This window comes from Macaca mulatta, chromosome 5 (assembly GCF_049350105.2).
Source record: "Macaca mulatta isolate MMU2019108-1 chromosome 5, T2T-MMU8v2.0, whole genome shotgun sequence".
Taxonomy (NCBI): domain Eukaryota; kingdom Metazoa; phylum Chordata; class Mammalia; order Primates; family Cercopithecidae; genus Macaca; species Macaca mulatta.
The window spans coordinates 136,035,797-136,057,880 of record NC_133410.1 but is presented as its reverse complement, the minus strand read 5'-3'; the positions used below and the strand labels follow the sequence as shown (position 1 = coordinate 136,057,880).

General features: G+C 36.3%; 1 long non-coding RNA gene and 1 other non-coding gene across 2 annotated transcripts in view; one reads left to right on the top strand and one right to left on the bottom strand.

Annotated features, from left to right (window-relative positions):
* The window catches only part of LOC106998492 (uncharacterized), a 255,740-nt gene that overhangs the window by 64,322 nt on the left and 169,334 nt on the right, over positions 1-22,084 (top strand). The gene's annotated exons all lie outside the window — the stretch shown is intronic.
* On the bottom strand, positions 14,079-14,159 carry LOC144341196 (small nucleolar RNA SNORD66). Its single transcript, XR_013417981.1, has one exon. It is a non-coding gene; the product is annotated as a small nucleolar RNA SNORD66 (small nucleolar RNA).

The window sequence follows — 22,084 nt, the reverse complement described above, 5'->3', positions numbered from 1 at the left end:
TCCTGTTTCATTTTGGATCGTTTCTATTGCAATGGTTTGAAGTTCAGCCTTTTTTTTTTTTTTTTTGCAAAATTTCATATTTAATTAATCCCTTTCAACTCTGCAGCCATAAAAATAATGAGTTCATGTCCTTTTCAGGGACATGGATGAAGCTGGAAGCCATCATTCTCAGCAAACTAACACAGGAATAGAAAACCAAACACTGCATGTTCTCACTCATAAGTGGGAGTTGAACAGTGAGAACACATGGACACAGGGAGGGGAACATCACACACTGGGGCCTGTCAAGGGGTGTGAGGCAAGGGAGAACATTAGGCCAAATAACTAATACATTTAGGGCTTAAAATCGAGATGACTGGTTGCTAGATGCAGCAAACCATCATGGCACATGTATACCTGTGTAACAAACCTGCGTGTTCTGCACATGTATCCCAGAACTTAAAGTAAAACAACGGAAAAAAAAAGAAAAAAAAATCCCATTCAGTGTACTTTTCATCTCAGATATTGTTGTTGACATCTCTAGAAATTGAATTTCTATCTTTTAAAAAACATCTTCCATGTCTCCACTTAACTTTTTGCACATATGAAATGCAGTTATAACTTTTTAAATATTTTTTTCTGCTAATTAATATTACTGTCAGTATTGGTTCCAAATTGTTTTTTTCTCCTATCATGGCATATACTATCCTGCATCCCTACATGCCTGTTAATTTGTTATTGCATGTCAAACGTTGTGAATTTTTACTTTATTGCGTATTGGATGTTTTCCTATTTCTGTAAATATTCTTGAACTTTGTTCTGGGACACAGTTAAGCTCTTAGCACTGTTTGATACTTTTGAGTCTTGCTTTTAAGATTTCTTATGTGAAACTAGCATAGCATTTAGTCTAGGGACAATTTTGTTCCACGACTGAGTCAAGATTCTTCTGCACATTCTACCAGTTTCTATAAATTATGAGATTTCTAATCTGTCTGGTGGAAACAGACACTATTACTGGGCCTGGGTGAGTATTGGGTACTTGTCTTAGTTTTGGCAGCTATAACAAAGTACACTAGGCTGGTTGGCTTATGAACAACAGAGATTTATTTTTCACAGAAGTTATTTTGACAGTTCTGGAGACTGGAAGTCCAAGATCATGGTGTCAGTGTGGTTGTGTTCAGCTTAGAGCTGTCTTCTGGGTTGCAGACTGGCAGATTCTTTTTGTGTCCTCTCATGGTAGATAGAGAGTGAGCTAGCTCTTAGGCCTCTTCTTATAATGGCACTAATCTCATTCATGAGCACCCCATCTTCATGACCTAATTACCTTCCAAAAACCCCACCTCCAAATACCATTACATTGGGGATTAGATTTTAACATATGAATTTTGGGGAAGGACACAAATATTCAGTCCATAACAATCATGTTCTTTCTAATCGTTTTGGGTAGTTATTTCCTTGGCCATGAATAGTTTCCTCACACACATGTGCTGATCAGTATTCACAGGTTGATTTAAGGAGAACTCTCTACAGGTACCTGAACTTTTTTTCCATGTGCAGGCCTCTGTCTTCCATTATTTTGTTTTGTGATCTCTAACTACCCTGGTCTCCCCAGTATCCCAGTTTCATCACTTCAACTCAGGGAATGTTGTTGATTAGGCAGAAAACCCAAGAAGACTGGCTGTCTCCACCCAAATCTTATTTTGAATTGTAGTTCCAATAATCTCTACGTGTTGTGGGAAGGACCTGGTGGGAGATAATTGAATCATGGGGGTGGGTTTTTCCTATACTGTCCTCATGGTAGTGAATAAGTCTCATGAGATCTGATGGTTTTATAAATGGGAGTTCCCTTACACAAGCCCTCTTGCCTAGTGCCATGTAAGATGTGCCTTTGCCCCTCCTTCATCTTCCACCGTGTTTGTAAGGCTTTCTCAGCCCTGTGGAACTGTGAGTCTATTAAACCTCTTTTTCTTTATAAATTACCCTGTCTTGGGTATTTCTTCATAGAAGTAAAAAATGGACTAATACACTTGGGTACCCTGTCCTTTTGCTATTGGTTGGAAACTCAAGGCAGTAAGTTCTGGCAATTGTGGGATTCCCCTCATTTTGTTTTTCATCTGCTAGAGATCACTGTCCTTTGTTGCCTAATCTCAAATGTCTTAAAAACCTTTGTTTCACATATTGTGTTCAACATTTTTTGTTGTTTCAGATGGGAAAGTAAATCCAGATCTTGTTAGTTGTTACAATATCTTGGCTGGAAGCAGAAGTCCTTTGAAGTTTTTAATTAAAAGCTTATGAAAAGACATCACCACTATATTCTCTAGTTTCAAAAATTCAAGATTATCCAAAATGAAAAGTACTGGGCCCAGATGGGTTCACTGGTGACTTCTACCAACATTTAAGGAAGAAATCATATGAATTCTCAATCTGTTTCATAAGATAGAATTTGAGTGGCTGTTTCCTAGCTCAATTTATAAGACCAGCATTCAATTTACTCTGTTCAATTCTCTCATCACAAAATCCGTAAAATTTCTGAAAAGTAAATAAGTATCATGGTTTGTAACCAGAATAACACAACAAGAAAATAATTTATGTATTGTTTTCTAGAATTGTTAAAATTTTGTGTTGCTGATTATCACCTACTCTACAAGGTATTGGATGACAGGGATGTAACCAGAATTTTTTATTGACTAATATAATTAGGGCCCTGAATGATAAAGCTTTGTTTATTTGATACTTAATTTATGCTATTAAAAATCATTTGATGGTCTATATTGTTCTAATGCAAATGAACCATACTTCTGTGTAGTAATAAGCTTTTGTAGACCAAACGTATATATAGCTACATATGTAGCATGAGTGCCAGAATATTTCTAGCAATTTTAACTATGGAATACAATACCTAGAGGATATTAATTCAGAACTTTAGAAATGTGTCTGATTCTAAAGAGATTTATATTACACATCTTGACAAGGAAGAAAGAATATGAAAGCTAACAGGAGTATTATAAGACAGTGTTTTAGAAAGTGAAGCTCCCAAACCACCTACATCAGAATTAGTATGATTATGGCAAAAACTGCAATTACTTTTGTACCAATCTAATCAGTTGAGAATGATTGAAGTCACGTTGGGGAATGAAATGATACAAATTAAAATTAATTTAAGCAGAGAAGTTCTGGCTTTAAATTCCAATTTTTCCTCCTCCAGAATTAATAAAAATCTCAGCAAGATGTGTTCAATTTCTATTAGTCCTATTCTTCCATTCTATTCTCTATTAAAATAGTCATCTTTTTTTTTGTGTGTAAACTGTTGATTATTAAAAGTGACTTAAGAGAAATTTAAGATAATTAAAAATATGCCTTGTATTTCCTTCCTTTGATACATTGTGTTTGGAATGAAGATCTTTGCAACTGCCCAGGGTTCATATGAAATGAAGAATGTTTGTCAAAGAGTTATCTATTCCATGCATCTTCTATCCTCCACTATGTCATTGTTATTAAACATTTTATTAATATATCTTAATATTTTATTCTCATATATACAGACAGTTAATGTTGTTTTCAGAAATCATTGATTATATTTTGGAGATACTATGCAATTAAAATAATGCAATTTAATTTATAATTAAATAATTATAAGATTCAGAGCCTGTAATGCATAATCTAATTTTAGAAAAACTTATTTCCAATTATATAGCTATTTTATTGTTCGATATGTCTTCTTCAATTGATATTCAAGGCCTTAAGTTAGTTTATTTCCCCATTCAGATACCAGTTCAAGAGGTAGTTAAGCTTGGATCTTAGTACTTAAACATTTCTGTGTAAAGCCAATTGTACTACCTGTGCAAACTATGAATCTTTGAGAAAAGAGACTTGGATGTATTCTGGAAAATGCAATATAATAAACAAAGGCTGGGACTGATGATTTAGATAAACAATGATATTGGACAGTTTATTTTGAATTATCTGGCACTTGAGAAGGAAAACAGGAAAATCATACTGACTTTTAATGAGGAAAGATGGATGGTAACTTGCTTTGGGTTTGACAAGCTATTGGAAAATGTCTCTTACAGCAGTAGTTCTCCAATGCCTGAGACTCAGTTGAGAGCTTTTAAAAATGCTAACTCTCAGGCCCTAACTCAGAGTCTTTTGTGATATGTTTTAGGTAACCCCTATTATTGTTACATATCTATTGTTTTCAGGAACACTTTGAATAATTCTGATGTAGTTGGTTTGTGAGCTTCAATTTCTGAAACACTGTCTTAAAATACTCCTGTTAGCTTTCATATGTTTTCTTCCTTGTCAAGATGTGTAACGAAAAAAATTTAATTTGATTAGAATCTCTGTAACTTTCCATTAATTATTAATATAGGGCTAGGCACAGTGGCACATAACTGTAATCCTAGCACTTTGGGAGGCTCAGGTGGGAGGATCACTTGAGCCCAGGAGTTTGAGGCTGCAGTGAGTTATGATTGCACCACTGCACTCCAGCATGGGAGGGCGAAACCATGTCTCACTAAAAAAAATTGATACAGTACAGATGAAATTTAAAAATTACATATCTGATGTGTCAAACTGGAGAGACTAGGCATGGCAAAAAGAAAGAATAAACAGAAGCTAACAACTTGACACTATTTTCTTTAGGTTTTCACGTGATTTAATATTAATTATTTTAAGTTAGTACTTGTCAAATTTTTAGTTTTATCTCCCATGACCTATACTCAACATAATCTATCAACCAACAGCTGAGTGTAACAGAGCTTCTCCATTAAGATGGTGTTATAGTAATATTTCTCCTTTATCTTGTCGTTTCAGGTATTATTAGAACTTTCTGATACCATGTGTGCTGTTTTCATTTTGTAGTATCCTTCAACACATGTGACTAATTTTTATTATACATAAGGACTTTGAGACACTCAGAACAGAAACTTGGTTGACAACATGAGTGTGTGTATGATGAGCACTCCCTCCTAGAACGGGAAGGTTTAGATATGTGGTTGACCCAAGAGGGAAGTAGAAGGAAGTGATGATGGATAGGGTGAAAGAAATGGGAGATAAGCAGGATGGTAAGAAATTAGAAACAAAATAAACAAAGACGGAAGAGAAAGGAATAGTTAGCTTTGGTTAATACCAAGGTTTAGAACAACTGACTTTTTCTTTAAGCTAAGTGTGGTGGCTCAGCTGTATAGAGTCTACACAAAGGAATGTCTGAGACTGAGCAATATGGCAAGGTTTTCCTCAGGACTGACACAGTCAAGTGATCTGAAGAGTGATTCTTAAGGGCCATTTTCTATTTGCTATAAAAGCATCCTGATCACTTGGGAGGGAAAATGCTAGATTCTCCCATCAAAAGCTAGCACTTTTATTCATTCTTTGGCACGTGTGGTGGTGGTGGTTTTGTGTGTGCGTGTGTGTGTGTATGTGTGTCTGTGGTCAGGGATAGGAAAAAAGTAGCATGAAAGTATGTGGCAGGGCAACTGGCTGTTCAGGGCTCAGACTTAAGGGTGCTGTGGTATGTTGGTTATATCCCTTCAGATGCAGAGTCTGGCCTCCAGATTTCTTAGGCCCAAATCTCAAGACCAATGTCAATTGATGTTTGCTGATTATAAATCAGACTACTAATTTTTTTTAGAGTACATCAGTCCCCAGTGTCTAAAATTGGGAAAGGCTTGGAATGCCAGGATAAATATTGTGTGCCTTATGTGACTGGGAACTAACAAATACTTTCCTGCAAGTTAGTGGAGTAATGAGAATATCTTGTTATATCTTTTTTTTTTTTTTTTTTAAATCAAGTATAACCACTAGTCCAGTAAATTTCTGGCTGTATAGGATATGCAGAGTAATTGCTTATTATATTCAGAATAACAATGGGATTTTTAGACATGAGGTTAACTGAAATTGCTTTTAAATATCCAGTCTCCACCAGATGTTATTTTGGTAGGGTTTCATGAAGAGTGCATGTAAATTAATTTCTTTTTAGTCGTAGATATTTTTGACAATGTTTTGTCAAGCCAGTATGTGTTAATCTGTTTTGTGTTGCTATAATATCTTGTGTTGCTATAATACCTGAGGCTGGGTTATTTATAAAGAAAAGGGGTTTATTTGGCTCAAGGTTCTGTAGTCTGTATAAGAAGCATAGTGCTGGCTGGCATCTACTTTTGATGACGGCCTCAGAAGCTTATAATCACGATGGAAGATGAAGGGGGAGCAGGCGCATCACGTGGTGAGAGGGAACAAGAGAATGAGGGAGGAAGTGTCAGACTCTTTTAAACAACCAGAGCTTGTGTGAGCTTGTGTGAACTCATAGAGTGAGAACTCACTCATTACCGTGAGGACAGGACATTCATGAGGACAGGACATTCATGACCCAAACCTTTCCCAGTAGGCCCACCTCCAACATTGGCTGTCACATTTCAACATGAGATTTGGAAGGGACAAAACATCTAAAGCATATCCCTGTGTATTTATATTTGGGGTATTAATACAGAGTTAGTAATAACTTTATGTCCCATTACACAGAGGAATCAGAATGACTCCCTAAAGACTCTATGCATTAAACTTGATAAGAGTTAAGAAGCTCAAGCTAATGTCAGAGGAGAATTTTACTTCCAGTAGCTTCTACCTTTCCCTCTTTCTATGGATAAGTGTTCTTTCATTTGAAAACCAAGCATTCACTTCCTTTATCAGTAACAAACTACTAAGAAACGCATTACTGACATTTTGGCTCAGAGGTTTGGGACCTCAGAATTTAACTCCAAGCTGGAATTTATGTGCTTATTTTGGGATACGCTTAAGCATATGAAAAACATTTAACTTTCTCTTCTGTGCATCCTACGTTGAGACTATATTAATAAACAAACAAATGGAAGGTATTGGGGGAGGAAGTGCTGGTTGGGATAAGTAATAAGCAAAACTGAGACAGGGCTCTTAGAGAGTACAGCATACAGACTCTATTGACAGAGGAATGGGAATACAATTGTGCTATAAAATGGTGCTTTCAGATTCCCTTGCCTTTAAAAATTTGTATTTCTATTTCTAAGAATAGCCCATGTTCATTGCAAACAATTGGAAAAATATAGAAAGTATAAGATTGAGGAATATCTTGTATACCTCTATTACCCAGAGATAACCACTGCTAATATTTTTATATATGTTGTTTTCTATTTATCATTTTTATAAACATATATGGTAAAATTGCATCACATTGTATGATTATTTGATACCTGGGTTTTAAAATGTATTGTAGTATTGTGATTCTTTATTTCTTTGTCACTAAAAGTTATTCTAAAAAGATAATTTTTAATGACTGCATACTATTTTTCATATGGCTCTTCCATAATTATTTTCTTTCTGATGGTCATTTAAATTTCTTCTTCTCCTTCTCCTCTTTCTTCTTCTCTACCTCCTCTTCCTCCTCCTCCTCCTCTTCCTCCTCTTTCTTTGCCATTATACATTGTGAGGAACATTTTTGTAGATAAATATTTGTCAGTTTCTTGGATTATTTCCTTAGTAATATATGCCTTGAAGTCAATTTCCACATCAAAATCTATGGATAAATTAGCAGTCTGATTTATAATCAGTTATGGCCTTTTCAAAAGCATTTTAAGAAAAAGTTCTGATATAGACTCTGACAAGCAAAGAAATGGCATCTCATTTTACTCTTCTCAGTACTTTTGAAAATTTGAATTTGCACATCTTCAAATTCAAGGCAAAAATTTATCATTTTATTACATGTATTTGATTATCTTCATGGGTATTTTTGTTAGCAATCTTCAGTTGCGTGAGTTTGAAAATCATTTGAAGATCAGTTAATCAAATGAAATCTGTTCCTTGTTTAACCTAGCAAATTTTTTTTTTACACAGAAATAAGAGATACTAAAGAGCTTCAGGTAATATTATAATTTATTTCTGGATCCAGTAATTAGTTCTAGGTAATAGTCCTGGTTTTACAAGTATAACTGAGTCTATAACATTAAGCAAATTATTTGTCTTCTTTAGACTTCCTTTCCTTTTTCATCTATAACATGAGGTGTGTGACTAGAACATTTAAAGATGTATTTTATCTTTATAATTTTATGGCTTCAAGATTTTTAAAAGGTGGCTTCAAAGTAACAATATATGAATTTTTATTGACTACAAAGGTCATTCTACATGAGTTACAAAACTCATTTAAGTTGTATTTTTGAAATAAGTTTATGACCTACCAAGATTATCCTTGTATGAAGCATTAGAAGGAAACAAAAATGTTTATTTGAATATGTGTTGATGTGTTTATAAAAAATTAATCTTATTATGATACTGAGAACCTCCAGTACCCAAGGTTGGGCAAATTCAAGTTCATACAATGAATAGTTGCTTGGTGAACACCTAATTTTTAACAAAGTAAGGCTTCTGTTGGATATTTTGAAGAGGATTACACCTTTTATAATGTCTTTGTTGTTAATGGGCCTGTTTGAATTTTCTGTTCTCCATTAGTAGTAGAATTATAGCAGGAATATATTTCATTTTATATTTATATCTATAGATGATGTATTAACTTTTTTCTGTTCTTACCAATACTCATAAGTTTGGACTAAACTGTAACCATATCATATTTAATGTTTCAAAGTTTAGTAATAACTTCAGTATATGCAAATTTAATAATGAGAATTTCATGTGCTTTGCTTTGGGCTGAAGTAATTTGGCACAAATTATAAAGCAACAGATGACAGTATGTCAGGATTTAAATAGCAACTGATGTTAGACTCTCTTCCACTTAGAATAACTCAGTTTATACCTAGTGATCTTAAGTTGGAAAAAGAAAAATTATAAAAAATGGTTCTAAATTGGCTGTGTTGTGCATAGAGTAGTTATTACCACATTACTGAAATCAAATAAGCCACACCCTTAAAAAGAGCAGTGAAGATTGATACAAACCTTCGGTTTAAGATTTAAATTGAACATTTTCTCATGGAATGGTAGCGAACAACATTTTGGGGAAATAAGTAATGAGAGACTAGGAAATTTGCTAGTAACTGTCATGAAGCCAGAAATCTGTCCCTTACTTTGTGTGTATGTGTAGTGAAGTCCTAGATAATAGTGGATGTGTTTTATTTACCCCATTTAGGCTGAATCACATAGAAAATGTATTTTAGGAAAATCATTAAAAATTTTTTTGGCCAGGCATGGTGGCTCATGCCTATAATACCAGCACTTTGGGAGGCTGAGGCCAGCAGATCACTTGAGGTCAGGCATTTGAGACCAGCCTGGCCAACATGGTGAAACCCCTGTCTCTACTAAAAATACAATAATTAGCCAGGCATGGTGGGATACACCTATAATCCCAGCTACTCAGTAGGCTGAGGCATGAGAATCGCTTGAACCCGGGAGGCGGAGGTTGCAGTGAGCCAGGATGGCACATGTTTATATATAAAATGTAGGCTTTGATAGCTAATGGACTGATTGAGGCTTGGGAAAAGCCATATATGTGTGTATATACAGCTTACTCACTGAACACATAATTTGGATATATTTTTGGCTACTTGCTAAAAATAAACCCATCTCCATAAGAACTGAAGATAATTACTTTATCTTCAGTTAATTTTTAGATAATTACTCATCCTAATTATCTAAAAATCATATGAAATAAGAAGATCTCTTCAAACTGGAAATGGAGGAGCCACCAGAAGGAGTGAGAGTTTAGAATCACTCAGGATGAAGGAGAAGATCGACGAAAAAATACCTTTAAGTCATTTAGCAATGACCAAGAACCACACAGTAGGAAGACCAGGGGTCAAAGCTGAACTGGGGAAAACTAAAGGGGAGTAGAGCTGTGAGCGCCAAGCAGATAGGGGAGTGTAGTTTGGGATGACTAAGGCTGCTTCTCAAGCTCACACCTGTTGACTTGATTTTGTTGTTTGACAGGAGAGATAGAGACGTCTAAGTAACAATGTGGACTTCTGACTGTGGTGGAGAGTACGGAATATTTCTAATTTATATTAAATTTAAAAGGTCACATGACACTCTTAAGAAATCTGAACACATAAGCTAATAATAATAAGCGAAGTGTAAATCTATGGATTAATGTAAAAGTTAAAATGACAATAAAATGTTAAGACAAAATGAGTGTTATTTAAATTTAAATATGAATCCCATATGTATGACTCTAGTACTTTCATATGAAAAAAAGAGTTCTTTTATGAACATTTTTGTTTCTACAATACATGACAGGAAGACAAAAGACTTGACATTTTGATTCTAGAGTGGAGCTCAGTGGAGTGGTTAACAGGACTTTCAAAACTGAACAAGCCATGCTTTTTTCAGTCTTTGTTTCTGGTTCATTGACTAAAGAGACATTTTTTTTCAGACAACCGAAAATTTCCTTTATTTATTCAAGCGCATCTGTGAAATCACTTTTCTTTTAAAAGATATGAAGACTTTCCAGGATAATGTATAGAAGACAGTTCTTTTGAATGTATGCTTGCTGCTTATTCAGTGTTTAAAAAGGAACTTTGATTTCTTGCTGATTTTCGAAGATAAGTAGCAGAGCTACAGATGAAGCCGTAGTAGACTCCAGGGCTTAAATATAGTTATTTGCAATATGGCAGAGAGCAAGTACTCTTAGCTTCATTAACTTAAGAATTCCACCTGGAATGAAGTCACAGGGCTACCTGGAATTTGCATGGTATTATAAGTTCATAATGCCTTCATAACTTCAACATTTCTGGGGGGTGTAGATTGAACATGAAATTTAATTCAGTCTGAATATTGCAGATGTAAATTACTTTCAATTTTAGTTGGAGCTCTAGAAATTCATGAATGAGATAGAAGGCATGGGGTGAGCTCTTTGGCTTAAATCTCTCTGGCTTTCTGGGAACATTTGGGGAACAATTTAAAAGCAGGAGCTTATAGTTCTTATTTTCAGAGTGACAACATGCACAAGAAGGCTATTTAAAGCCTCTTTATTAAATTCAAATATCAAAAATCCAGTAGGCTAAAAAACAAAAACAAAAACAAAAAACCTTCCTACTTTGAGCTCAATAATTTTGACAAATTGGCTGAGCCTTGTTTTCCAGAGAAATGATACATTTATCCATGATCCAAAAGGAAATCTGTTCCTTTTATTTTTCAATGTGTGGTACAAATGTGTTTAGAGTGTGCGTTATGTATTTATTTTTGGGAGTGCTTATTACTGTGCCAATGAATATGCCTTGTATCAAAGACGGGTGTTTCAGCAGCAGATGTTTAAATTATATTTCCACTCTGTAGCAAGTAAAATTATTTTTGAGTGTCAAAATAAATAAATATAGCAGTTTGAGTGATATCTCCCAACTAGAATCTAACCTGAAGAAACTTACCATAAGACAAAAGAAAACATGTTTTTTGGCAAGTATCATAGGAAAGAATTACCTAATACACATAAAATACAGCCTTACTCAGCCAGTTTAAGTAGGATGAACACATGTGATGCGAAGGGCATTTGGTGAGTGAGAATCTGAAGCTGTGGGGAAGTATCTTGAACAGAATGAGAGTAGGTCAGTGAAGATAGGGTTTTTTTTTTTTTTTTTTTTTTTTTAAACATTGAAAGCATTTTTATGAAATGGTCACTTGTAGCTGCATTCAATGTGTATGTTCTCCTTTGCTGGTGAGTTTTATGTACCAATATTATTAAACTAGAGAAATAAGTAGTTGCTACATTATTATCAGTATAACTATCTATCGTTCATCTGTGGATTGTACTTAGGTACAATCTGGCCATTTTTCACTTCTGGATGTAGTTGGTTCCAGTGTCCAGTATGCCCCCTCGCCACACTCATCTACTCAGGATATGTTGTAAACTACACTGGATCAACTGTTTTTTTAATGAGTTCTTTATTCTGTGTTCCCTTCTAGATGATGCAAGTAGATTATACCAATGTGAAGGCTTTTCTGTGGGCTTAGTAATACTCACATTTATGACTGTCAGAAAATTGGTTTTCTCAGCAAATTCTTCTAATTTAATTCATTTATGTTGGCCATAATTAAGGTAGGTTTGGGTTTAGTTGTTAAAAACAAACACCACAGAAATCAAACTGAACTCTGCCTCCATCTTGGCATTTGCAAGAGGAAATTGGAGTGAGGGTTAGCCTTAGAGAGTGTTAGGATATGTGTAGATGTGTGTGTGGAGGACAGATGTATGTGTGTATATGTGGAGGTGGTAAGATTCAGGGCTTAATTTTACTTCTCCAGCAAAAAAGTCCCATTTCTTTTTGATCATTGGTTATTGCCAATGCTTTGTAATACAACAATATGATAACACACATTTACAGGAAACTAATACTGCTTTCCAAATTTAATGTAGAAGTAGTGGGATTCTTTTATCTTTTGACTCAGAGACCAGATATCAGAAGCATGCAAACAAAGGAAATTGCTACAAATAATTTTTAAATGAAAACCTATAGTAATAGTTGAAGTATAATTTGGAGTGTGTCCTGATGATATTATCCCAGTGACTTTATGATGAACTGTTATTATATGTGTGTGTGTGTGTGTGTGTGTGTGTGTGTACTCATTCATTTAATGGAATCTAAATTAAGAGAATGCATCTGGAAGATGCTGGAGAAGGGCCATATTTTTTAAATTGTTGATATCTTTTGAAGTTAGTATCTAAACTCTGGGTATCTGATAATTTAAGTAGGTTAAGTCCTGGAAATTCTGGGTAAATGAACTTGCAAAACCCACAAGTACTTTTGCACCAACCTAATAGTATTTGAATCTAGAGTATCAAATAGACAGTATCCAGTTGGTAATCTGTGCTGTATTCTCAGATCTAGATCCCCTCTCTGAATAGCATGAAGTCTCTTTTGGTGTTCAGTATGTGAATAGTTCCTTGATATTCCTCAGTTTCTGCATGTTTTGTCTTTCAGGGAGTTTGCCTGTGTAAATGGCTCTCAATCATCCATCCCAAGCACTTGCTTCCGACTTTGAATTGTAGAATGAATTAATTTTCTTAGTACTTCATTTTGTGACTTACTGTAAAATTACCCCAACAAGGACTTTGCCCCTTACATATTTGGAAAAATGTTTTGAGGCTAGATAAATGAAGAGGCAGTACAATATATTCTGTTCTTTACCTATAGTCACCATAATTTTGTTCTAGGAAGTTGGTCTTATGAATGTGATCATTAAATATCAGTGGTTAGTACCTATGTGACACTGGCTGACTGCTACTTGGGAGGATATATGGTTAAACTGTATTCCATTCTACAGGGGAGTAGATTACACCCATGCCTGCATTCAACTAGCCATCTTCTAGTGTCTTATGTTCATAATGAGAGACCATGAGAGAAAGTGCAGAGACTTCAGGGCAAACTGTAGTTACATCTATAAAAACAATTTAGTGGAGTGGAAGGAAGACTGGATAAAGACAATCTGAAGACACATCTGGTTTACAGTTTTGTCTTTGACTTTGGCCAGGGTAAGTCACTTAATTTTTATAATTTTTTTCCTTATGTTTACAATGAAGGGGTTCAATTTAGATAACCTGTAAGAGGTTTTAAGAGGTTCTAGGTTTTTCTAGTCCTAATATTCTATCATCCTATATTACTACTAACTACCAAATTATTAGCTTTTTGACAGTTATTGAAATACTCAAAAGTTTTATGCAAGTAAAATGATAGCCCAGGATATTGGCTGATTGGTTACTTGACTAGTCAGTTGTGGAATTGTGCAGGATTCCATTTTGGGACTTGTATTAGGGTTCTTAGGAGAAACAGCGCCAATAGGACACACACACACACACACACACACACACGCACACAATATTCACGTATATAAATTAAGCAATTGGATCAAATGGCTATGGAGAGATCTAGATTCAGGAGAACTAATGATATAGTTTCAATTTGTGTCCAAAGGCCTGAGAACAGGAGAGTCAGTGTAAGTTCCAGGCTGAATCTAATTCTGAAGACCAATGTCTCAGAGACAGTCAGACAGAGGGAGAGAATTCTTGCTTTTTTAGCCTTTTACTTTATTTAGGCCTTCAACAGATTGGATAAGGCACACCCACACTGGGGACAGCAATCTACTTTACTCCGTTTACTGATTCAGATGTTAATTTCATTCAGAAACAGCTTCACAGACACACCCAGAAATAATGTTTAATCAATTATCTGGGAACTCTGTGGCCCAGTCAAACTGACACATAAAAGTAATCATCATAGGATTGGAAGGCTCAACTTCTTTCTAAGAAGAACTTAGAAAAGACATCTTCGAAATTATCTGCTTCACTAGATGACTAAAATTGGTGAGCTCTTTTTCTTTTTTTGGTGAGTTATTGGAAATCATAGTATGGCCAAACATACTGAAATAGACCCCTTAGGATGTTCTCAGATAACAGAACAGTATGGCTCATGAGAAAAGCAACAGCTGATGAGAACACAAATATTTATGGAAATAAGGTGATTAAATAAAAATTAGAGACTGATATGGGTGAGATGAAAATTTTTGGTAAAAATAAATGTCAAAAAATTATGTATTGATTAAAATAATCTTTCTTAAGCTAAGAGTTTTGGAAAATTACCAAATTCATTGGTCTTTTCAGTCATGCTTGTTCAGATAGATGGCAATCCTTTACTACTGTTTTTTTCAACTCAGGAAGAAAAATGCAAATTCATCTATTGTTACAGCTTGGTATTGTGCAAAGAATTCTGGGAGATAAGTGAAAACACTCAAGCCAAAGCCTGGTGTTTCCACTTAAATAGGCATGTCTCTTAATCTCTCTGTTCCTTAATACTTTAGGATATTTTTCTACCTTAATATCTTAATTCTGAAGATATTTTGTTTTTAATCTCTTTGTACATCATCTATAAAGTGGCAAAAAACCAATAACTGTCCATCTAAGAAGCCATACAAACCTAAGGTTTTGTTGTTTCTTTCCTTTATTATAGCCATTTCCCTTGTTTGTTTACTTTAAACTCTTTATAGCAAGAACAAGAATTAGTGAAGTGACATTTACAGGATCGTCACTGCTTTTATTCTAAGTTAACATGATACTTTAATTGGAAACATTATGAAATTTAAAATAAATTTAATTTTGTTTCATTTAAAACTGAAGAAAGGAAATAAGGCTGCTTTTATGCATTTTCATTCAGAAATATCTAACTTTGAAAACAGTGACTCTTTTTGAGCTACTTTCAGTATTAACTGCCCTCTGAGGAATCTCCTTATAATTTTTAGAAACCAAAATCTTCATGCTAAAAGGTACTGCAATTCTACTTTAGAAAGAAATGATATGCTAATAGAAAGCTTAAAACCAAAAAGGGAGAGAGACGGGGAGGACACAATGGAAGTACAGTGGAAGAAGTGGTACAGAAACTAGGGTGCAGGTCCATCTTTCCCACTCCTTGAAGCTGGGCATGGTCATTGTGCCTTGCTTTGTCCAACAAAATTCGGTGAAGTGACTTCATGCCAGTTATAAATGTAGGCTTCAAAAGGCCTCATGTGTTACTGTTTTTCCTTAGCTCAAATCCAGAAGAATAAATGAGTGCTATTTTAACTCACTGAATTTTAAGGTGTTTATAGATCAGGAACTCACTGATATGAGACTGTAAGTTTCTTTTGAATAAGGAGTGTGTCTTACTCATATTTAGATTGTCAGGGTATGGTGACCAGGTACTCAAGTGGCATATTTTGTGAAAAATATAATAGATACAGAAAGTTACAAAGAACAAAATAGTATCATCTGGAACCAACAAAGATAAATTGTTTTCATTTTTTCTTCCAATTTTATTATTAAAATAATGACCTTTTATTTTCTTCCCCAGAGTCCGTCACTATCATGAATTCAGGATGTATCTTTATGATTCATGTTTTGATACTTTAACTATTTTAATATATTTATAAACAGTATAATTGTGCTTTGTGCATATTAGAAATATTTGTACATATATGCATTTGGTTCACATATTATTCCACAATCTGTTTTTTTATTCAATATTGCTTTGTGATCTATATATGATGATATTCATAGTTTTAATGTTGGGAACAGGCCCCCAAATCTGGCCATAAACTGGCCCCAAAACTGGCCATAAACAAAATCTCTGCAGCACTATGACATGTTCGTGATGGCCATAATGCCCACGCTGAAGGTTGTGGGTTTACTGGAATGAGGGCAAGGAACACCTGGTCCACCCAGGGCAGAAAACTGATTAAGATGTTCCTAAGCCACAAACAATAGCATGAGCGATCTGTGCCTTAAGGACATGTTCCTGCTGCAGAGAACTAGCCAGAGCCCATCCCTTTGTTTCAACCCATCCCTTTGTTTCCCATTTTAGTTTATCTGTAATCTATACAAATAATACTATCACTGGCTTGCTGTCAATAAACCTATGGGGAAAACTCTTGTTTGTGGCTCTCAGCTCTGAAGGTTGTCAACCCCCTGATTTCCCATTCCACAGTCTGTATTTCTATGTGTGTGTCTTTAATTCCTCTAGCACTGCTGAGTTAGGGTCTCCATGACTGAGCTGGCCTCGGCAAGTGATGCCCATATGTGGGGCTCGAACCTGGGTTAAAGGGTTGCTGGAGTGACAGTTGGAGAATGTGAAACTATGCTGGAGGACACCCGAGTACTCTAAAGCAATCTCTGTGTTGAGTAAGAAGGGGAGCTCGGAAGAATCAGGGTAACAATGGGACAAGTGTGGGCTCTGGTTTGTTCCACCTTGGAACCTTTTCACACTAATGATGAGGAGGAAGGAGAGTATAGCGAAGTAACATAAGAGTTGACAGAGCAGAGCAGATTTGTTTGCCAGCTAAAGCTAAAGTGGCAAAGGAGGGAGAGGTTTGTCCCTACCCTTCTGCACCCCCTCATTATTTTGAAGAAAAAGAGTGGCCTGACCCTCCAGATCTTTCTTTTCTGGAGGACACTAGGCAAAAAGTAGTTGTCCCAGTGACTGTTTGGGCAGTGGCTCGAGCGACCGCTCTCAGTTCTATTCAGGCAGGAATCCAGCAAGCTAGAAGAGAGGATGATATAGAGGCTTGGCAGTTCCCTGTTAGAATACATCCCCCCCGCCCCCAGATCAACAGGGAAATATTATAGCTACATTTGAGCCTTTTCCCTTTAAACTACTCCAAGAATTTAAACAAGCTATTAATCAATATGGACCAGGTTTTCCTTTTGTAATGGGACTGTTAAAGAACGTTGCTGTCTGTAGTCAGATGATGCCAGCAGGGACGGTAGGATTACTTCTAGGTAGATCTAGTTTAAATTTAAAAGGAGTGCAAGTACATACAGGAGTCATTGATTCAGATTACAATGGGGAAATTCAAATTGTTATGTCTACTTCTGTTCCCTGGAAATCAGAGCCAGGAGAGTGTATAGCATAGCTTCTGATTATGCTGTATGTGGAAATGGAGAAAAGTGAAATTAAATGAACAGGAGGATTTGGAAGCACAAATAAACAAGGCAAAGCAGCTTATTGGGTAAATCAAATTACTGATAAACATCCTACCTGTGTAATAACTATTCAGGGAAAGAAATTTAAAGGTTTGGTAGATACAGACATTTCAGTCATTTCTCTACAGCACTGGCCATCTGCATGGCCAATTCAACCTGCTTAGTTTAACATAGTTGGAGTTGGTAAAGCCCCTGAAGTATATCAAAGTAGTATATTTTGCATTGTGAAGGGCCTGATGGACAACCTGGGACTATTCAACCAATTATAACTCTGTACCTGTAAATTTATGAGGAAGAGATTTATTACAACAATGGGGAGCACAAGTTCTAATTCCAGAGTAATTATACCGCCCTCAAAGTCTACATATGATTCATGAAATGGGGTATGTCCCTGGTATGGGACTAGGAAACAATTTGCAAAGTTTGAAGGAACCACTTCAAGTGGAAAGACAAAGTTTCTGCCAAGGTTTAGGATATCATTTTTGATGGCAGCCATTGTTAAGCCTCCAGAACCTATATCTTTAAAATGGTTAAAGGATAAGCCAATTTGGATAGAACAATGGCCACTGAGTAAAAGAGATACTGGAGGCTTTAGAGGACTTAGTGAGTGAACAATTAGTAAAAGGACACATAGCTCCAACATTTCCCCCCTGGAACTTTCCAGTCTTTGTTATTAAGAAAAAATCAGGTAAATGGAGAATGTTAACTGACTTAAGGTCCATTAATTCAGTTATAGAAACTATGGGGGCATTACAGCCAGGACTGCCTTCTCCTGCTATGTTTCCAAAAATTAGTCTTTAATAGTCAAAGATTTAAAAGACTGTTTCTTTACTGTCCCTTTAGCTGAGCAAGACTGTGAATGGTTTGCATTTACAATTCCTACAGTAAACAACCTGCAGCCTGCTAAGTGTTTTCATTGGATAGTGTTGCCACAAGGCATGTTAAATGGTCCAACAATTTGCTAAACTTATGTAGGGCAAGCAATTGAACCTACTCATAAAAAATTTCCACAGTGTTACATTATTCATTGTATGGACGATATACTTTGTGCTGCCCCCACTCAAGAAATAATACTCCAATGTTATGATCGCTTGGAAAACTTGGTTTCTCACATTGGTTTTATTATAGCTCCTGACAAAATTCAGACTACTACTCCTTACTCCTACTTGGGGACACTACAAGTAGTAAATGACACTACAATAGTGCCACAGAAAGTAACCATACATAGGGATCAATTTAAAACATTAAATGACTTTTACAAATTACTAGGGAACATCAATTGGATACGACCTGCTCTAGGCATTCCTACCTATGCCATGAGTCATCTATTTTCTATCCTCAGAGGAGATCCTAGTCTCACTAGCCCTCAGCAATGAACAAAGGAGGCTGAGGCAGAGTTACAGCTAATGGAGAAACAAGTGCATAAGACTCAAATAAATAGAATAGATTGAGAAAAGACTTTAGATTTGCTAATTTTTTTCAACTCAGCCTTCACCTACTGGTGTTATTGTCCAAGAGCAGGACTTAGTAGCATGGCTTTTTCTTCCACATATAAATTCACGGACTCTTAACTCCTTATTTGCATCAAATCACTACTATGATAGGAAATGGGAGAACTCAGATTGTTAAGTTACATGGATAAGAGCCTGGAAAAATTATTGTCCCTCTCATGAAGGCACAGATACAGCAAGCTTTTATAAATAGTCTTACTTGGCCAACCCATTTAGCTAACTTTGGGGGTATTCTCAATAACCATTTTCCTAAAACAAAGTTGTTTCAATTTTTGAAATTAATTGGATTCTCCCTAAAATAACTAAATTTAAACCAATTAAAGGTGCTGAAAATGTTTTCACAGATGGATTTAGTAATGGTAAAGCTTCTTATTCTGGCTCGAAATGTAAAGTTTTTCAGACGCCCTATACTTCAACTCAAAAAGCGGAGCTTGTAGCTGTAATTGAGGTATTGACTGCTTTTGATATGCCTGTTAATGTGATTTCTGATTCTTCATATGTGGTTCCTTCTACACAGTTAGTTGAAAATGCTCAGTTATGATTTCATACAGATGAATAACTGATGACTTTATTTACCCAATTGCAAACAACAGTTAGGAGTAGAGTACACTCTTTTTACCTTACTCATATTAGGGCTCATACACTTCTCCCAGGACCTTTGACTACAGGGAATCAAATGGCTGATCGCCTAGTTGCTAATGCAATATCTAATGCCAGACACTTTCACAATTTAACCCATGTTAATGCCTCTGGTCTCAAATGCAGATACAGCATTACCTGGAAAGAAGCTAAAGCTATTATCCAGAGATGCCTAACTTGCCAAATGGTGCATTCCTCATCTTTTACAGGAGGAGTTAATCCTCGAGGATTGGAACCTAATTCTCTTTGGCAAATGGATGTCACAAATGTTCCCTCGTTTGGGAGACTAGCTTATGTACATGTATGTGTAGATACATTTTCCCACTTTGTGCTACACGCCAATCAGGAGACTCTTCTGTCCATGTTAAATGTCACCTTTTGCAGTGTTTTGCAGGATGGGCATTCCAGCTTCTACTAAAACAGACCATGCCCCAGGCTATACTAGCCAAACTCTAGCTACATTTTTCTCTATATGGAATATTAAACACATTACTGGTATCCCGTGTAATTCTCAAGGACAAGCCATAGTGGAAAGAATGAATCTCTCCCTGAAACAGCAGTTGCAGAAGCAAAAAGGAGGAAACAGGGACTATGGGACACCACATATGCAACTGAATCTAGCATTATCGACTTTAAATTTTTTGAGCCTGCCTAAAGGCCAGATGCTATCAGCAGCTGAACAACCTCTGCAGAAACCAGCTGCAAAGACAGAAGCACAACAACTGGTTAGGTAGAGAGATCTGATAACAGAAAGTTGGGAAGTAGGTAAAATAATAACCTGGGGTAGAGGTTATGCTTGTGTTTCTCCAGGCCAGAACCAGCAGCTGATTTGGATACCAAGACATCTGAAACCTTATGAGCCAGATGCCAAGGAAGAGATTCCAGGAGGATCCCCAGGACCCCCTGGTTGCAGCCATGTCGAGACTGATCCTGAGGAGGACCCCAGCTGTCACAAACAACATCTGTTGAACACAGCCACCTACCTGGGGACAGATCAAGAAGCTGTCACAGATGGCAGAAGAAAATCTGAGGAAAGTGGGACAACCAGTCACAATGAGTAATTTAATGATAGCTACGATAGTGGCGATCACCATTGCCATGAGTATTCCTTCAATGAGGACTGACACACAGAACAATTATACTTATTGGGCATATTTATCAATCTTGGCTAGCAATAATGCTTGGATGCAGTCACTCTATGACACAGTTATACATGCTTTCTGATCTCAGTATTTACCATACTAAATCTCCTATAATTGAGGCATACAGCCCTCAAAAACCTATTTGTAAACAGAAGTATACCTGGCCAGAAATAATGAATGTACTTGTTTGGGAAGATTGCATTGCAGAACAGGCAGAGGTGCTGTGCAACGATTCCTATGGAATCATTGTTGATTGGTCCCCTAAGGGGATGTTTAGCTTAAATTGCACCTCTCATTCTGCGTGCCATGGCCACACTATGTTCAGCTGGTCTAAACAAAACGGTCAGATGATAGAAATGATAAGAAGTATGGCAAGAGTTCCTATTATCTGGAAACTTGGCAGTATAGTGGCACCTCAACCTCAAATGATATGGGCCATTGTAGGATCTGAACATAAGGATTTGTGGAAACTATTAATGGCTCTTAATAAGATCAAAATTTGGGAAAGAATAAAAAAGCTTCTAGAAGGACACTCTGCAAACTTGCCTTTGGATATTGCACAATTAAAAGAACAAACATATAAAGCCTCCCAGTTACAACTGACCTTAATGCCAGGAACTGGAGTGCTTGAAGGAGTTGCAGACAGATTAGCAGCTGTTCACCCATTAAAATGGATGAAAACACTTGGAGGCTCTGTGATTTCAATGATGATTGTGCTTTTAATCTGTGTTGTTTGTCTTTGTGTAGTCTGCAGATGCAGATCCTGACTCCTGTGATAAGTAGCTCACCGTGATAAAGCTGCTTTTGCTTTTATCATCTTGCAAAAACAAAAAGGGGGAACATGTTGAGAACAGGCCCCCAAATCTGGCCATAGGCAAAATCTCTGCAGCACTGTGACATGTTCGTGATGACCATGACACCCATGCTGAAGGTTGTGGGTTACTGGAATGAGGGCAAGGAATAACTGGCCCACTGAGGGCAGAAAACCGCTTAAGGTGTTCCTAAGCCACAAACAATAGCATGAGGGATCTGTGCCTTCAGGACATGTTCCTGCTGCAGGTAACTACTCAGAGCCCATCCCTTTGTTTCAGCCCATCCCTTTGTTTCCCGTTTTAGTTTATCTGTAATCTATACAAACAATACTGATCACTGGCTTGCTGTCAATAAACATGTGGGTAAACTCTGTGGCTGTCAGTTCTGAAGGCTGTCAGAACCCTGATTTCCCATTCCACACTCTATATTTCTATGTGTGTGTCTTTAATTCCTCTAGCGCCACTGGGTTAGGGTCTCCACAACTGAGCTGGCCTCAACATTTAGTTTATTTGTTGTATTGGATATATGGTATTCATTTTTATGAATTGTTTATTAATTTATTCCCATATTGATGAATATTTAGAATGTTTCCA